The sequence below is a fragment of the Bison bison genome, unplaced genomic scaffold (genome assembly GCF_000754665.1).
Source record: "Bison bison bison isolate TAMUID 2011002044 unplaced genomic scaffold, Bison_UMD1.0 scf7180017864072, whole genome shotgun sequence".
Taxonomy (NCBI): Eukaryota; Metazoa; Chordata; class Mammalia; order Artiodactyla; family Bovidae; genus Bison; species Bison bison.
This window is the reverse complement of record NW_011494644.1, coordinates 12082496-12086871: the sequence shown is the minus strand read 5'-3', so window position 1 is coordinate 12086871 and position 4376 is coordinate 12082496.

The following is a 4376-nucleotide window of genomic DNA, read 5'->3' as shown; positions in this document are numbered from 1 at the left end:
AGTGACATAGTGGTCACCACTTCTCTGGTTGTGGTAGTCAGGATAATGGACCCCAAAGAGGTGAGGTTCACACTCTAATACCCCAGAAGCTAAATATTTTACATTACATGGCAAGAGAGGCTTTATAGATATGATTAAGAGTGAGACTTTGAGGACTGCCCTTGTGGTTCAGTGGTTAAGACTCCACACTTCCACTGCTGGGGACACAGTTTTGATTCCTGGTCGGGGAAATTCCACATGCAATATGGTGCGGCCAAAAAAAAGAGACAGTATGACCTTTGAGACAGGGAAATGGTCTTGGATAGTGCAGGTGGGGCCAGTGTAATCACATGAATCTTTGTTTCTTCTGGTTTTACTGAGATATAATTGACATACAGCACTGTATAAATTAAAGGTGTACAGCATAATGTACACATGAAACGATTATCACAATAAGCTTAGTGAACATATCCATCATCTCTATAGACACAAAATTAAAGAAATAGAAAAAATACTTTTCCTTGTGATAGGAACTCAGGATTTACTCTCTTATATTTCACATGTAACACAGGGGAGTGTTAATTATATTTATCTTGTTGTACATTACATCCCTTGTACTTACTTATCTTCTAAGTGGAAGTTTATACCTTTTGACTACCTTCATCCAACTCTCCCCACCTCCACCCAATCTCTGGTCACTGCAAACATGATCTCTTCTTCTATGAAAAGTTTTGTTTTTGAAGTATAATTGACTACAACACTATTTTAGTTCTTAGTACACAGTATAACTGGACTTCCCTGGTGGCTTAGATGATAAAGGATCTGCCTGAGATGCAGGAGACCTGGGCTCAATCCCTGGATCAGGAAGAGCCCCTGGAGATGAGAATGACTACCCACTCCAGTAGTCTCACCTGGAGAAATGCATGGACAGAGGAGCCTGGCAGGCTACAGTCCATGGGGTCACAAAGAGTCAGATATGACTTAAGTGACTGACACATCTCAGAGGCAGCCTACATGAAGTCATAAGGTACTTGTCTTTCTCTGTATGGCTTATTTTACTAAGCATAGTGTCTTCTAGATCCATCCATGCTGTAAATGGCAAGTTTTCATTCATTTTTACAGCTGAGTAATATTCCATTGTGTATATATATATTACATATATACATTTTCTTTATCTGTTCATCTACTGATGGGCACTTGGGTTGCTTGCTATCTTGGCTATTGTAAGTAATGCTGCAATGAACATAGAAGTGCGTATATCTTTTCTTTTTTACTTATTTATTTATTTATTTTGACTGCCCTGGGTCTTTGCTGCTGCATTCAGGCTTTCTCTAGTTGCGGTATTCAGGATTCTCATTATGGTGGCTTCTCTTGTTGCAGCGCACAGGCTCTAGAGCATGGACTCAATAGTTGCAGCGCAGGGGCTTTTTTGCCCCGAGACATGTGGAATCTTTCCAGGCCCGAGGTTGAACCCATGTCCTGTCCACTGGACCACCAGGGAAGTCTGCATATACCTAGTCTAATTAGTGTTTTCACTTTATTGGATAAATACCCAGGAGGAGAACTGACGGATCATATGGCAGTTCTGGGCTGCCCTGGTAGCTCAGCTGTTCTATTTTTAATTCTTTGAGGAATCTCCATACTGTTTTCTATACTGGCTGCAACAATTTGAATTCCCACCAACAGGGCACAAGGGTTCGGGTTCCCCTTTCTTTACATCCTCCCAAATCACATAAGTCCTTAAGCTCAGAGAACCTTTCCTGGTTTTGGTCAGAGAGAAAGATATGAAAACAGAAAAAGGGTCAGAGAGATGCTACAGTGCTGATTCTGAAGATGGAGGAGGGGACCCATGAGCTGTGAATACAGCCTCTGGAAGCTGGAAAAGTCAAGGAAGTGGGTTTTCCCTTAGAGCCTCCGGGAAGGAACTCAGTCCTGATGACCTGGTGATTTTAGCCCAGAGAGAGCCCTGTCAGACTTCTAACCCTCAAAACTGTAAGGTAGCAAATTTGTGTTGTTTTAAGCAACTAAATGTATGGTATTGTGCTACGTCAGTAGTAGAAAACTAACACAATAGCTCATCTAAACGTTCACCGCCCACCAAACACGTCAGCAGTGAACCGTGTGTCCATATGCTGCCTCTCTCACCAGAGGCATCCCCGTATAATCATTTTATTGATGATATTTGATCATGGTGTTATTCACTGACATTCTGCCATACTATAAAAGTCAACCTTATGAAACTTCTTGCTGTTTTTGCCAGAATGATACTGTTGAGGGAGATTTCCTTACACCAAAGTGTCCTCTCCATGAGGACCTACAGGAGAAATTTATATTCTGCCCTAGTTGCTTGGGTTTCCCTCTTTGTATTGGCTATTGGGAAACTTAGAGCAGCGATTCTCAAGCTAGGGCATCTCGGGGTGGAGGAACTATCAGAATCACCAGGGCAGCTTTTGCAAACTGCACTTGGACTCCCGGAAATTCTAATCTGTCTCCCTAGAGAAAAATGTTCCCTCTACTTCCCACAAAATACATTGCTTTGGTGAGTTCTTGTCCTATTTAGAGAGGTAAGTTCTATTCCTCAGGCCTTTGGGGTTGGGGAAAGGGTAAGAATTATTGTCTTTTGGAGGGGGTACATCCTGTGTCAGAGAATTTTAGTTCCCCACCCAGGGATCGAACCCACACCCCCTGCATTGGAAGTGTGGAGTCTTAAACACTGGAGTGCCAGGGAAGTCCAAGAATTAGTCTTTTTTTTTTTTTTTTTAAGAATTATTGTCTTTAAGCAGCCTTTCTCAAGTATTCTTGGTAACCCCTGGAGAGACCCCAAGACCCTTTCAAGGGGTGTCCAAGAGCAAAACTATTTTCATGACATTAAGTATACAGTGTAGGTTTCCAAAGGATTCTTGACAATAACAACCCAATAGACTGGATGCAGAAGCAGATATGGGAATCCAGCTGTATTCTATTAATACAGCTAAAGGAGACACTAAAGGGAATTCCACACAGTCCAGTGGTTAGGAGTCTGCACTCTCACTGTTGACAGCTGGGTTCCATCCTTCGTCAGCCAACTAAAATCTCACAAACTGCCCAGGGTGACACTCTTATTAAAATCAGCTCTCAGTGGCTGAGCTGTTGCCAGGCAGGGAGAAAATCTTTCTTCCTCTTGCGGGGGGGGGGGGAGAAAAGTAGTGTCACTTTCTGCTGGAGATGCAAAATACTCTAGCGTCTCTTCTGGCTGGGACCTGTACAGACATCAAGGAGTGTGTGCATGGGGCTTCCCTGGCGGCTCAGATCATAAAGAATCGGCCTGCAATGCAGGAGACCCGAGTTCGATCCTTGGGTCGGGAAGATCACCTGGAGAAGGAAATGGCAAGTCACTCCAGTATTCTTGCCTGGGAAATCCCATGGACAGAGGAGCCTGGCAGGCTACAGCCCTTGGGGTGGAAAAAGAACAAAAGAGTTAGACATGGCTTAGTGACTGAAAAACAATAACAAAGTATGTGCGTGAGAGCTCTCCCTTCTGGCCTCCCAACTCCATTTCAGTGAGGTTTCCCTTTATTAATGTTCATACCACCTCATTTACCTTCATTGCCAACCATGGATTAGCTAAATTTAGCAAGATTATCCGGAGAAGGCAATGGCACCCCACTCCAGTACTCTTGCCTGGAAAATCCCATGGACGGAGGTGCCTGGTGGGCTGCAGTCCATGGGGTCACTAAGAGTCGGACATGACTGAGCGACTTCACTTTCACTTTTCACTTTCATGCATTGGAGAAGGAAATGGCAACCCACTTCAGTGTTCTTGCCTGGAGAATCCCAGGGACCGGGGAGCCTGGTGGGCTGCCATCTATGGGGTCGCACAGAGTCAGACACGACTGAAGCAACTTAGCAGCAGCAGCAGCAAGATTATCAGTTGAATCCAGTCAATTTTGGGGTCTCTGTATTTGCATTTCCTCTCCCTGATCACTTCTCATTTTCCCTAACTCTTGCCACCCTGGGATTGTACCTCCCAAAAAAGGAAAAGTACTTAGGCTTTGCCTAGACCTCCCAAAGAAAGGCAATGCCAAAGAATGCTCAAACTACTGCACAATTGCACTCATCTCACATGCCAGTAAAGTAATGTTCAAAATTCTCCAAGCCAGGCTTCAGCAATACGTGGAACCGTGAACTTCCAGATGCTCAAGCTGGTTTTAGAAAAGGCAAGGGAACCAGAGATCAAATTGCCAACATCTGCTGGATCATTGAAAAAGCAAGAGAGTTCCTGAAAAACATCTATTTCTGCTTTATTGATTATGCCAAAGCCTTTGACTGTGTGGATCACAATAAACTGTGGAAAATTCTGAAAGAGATGGGAATACCAGACCACCTGACCTGCCTCTTGAGAAACCTGTATGCAGGCT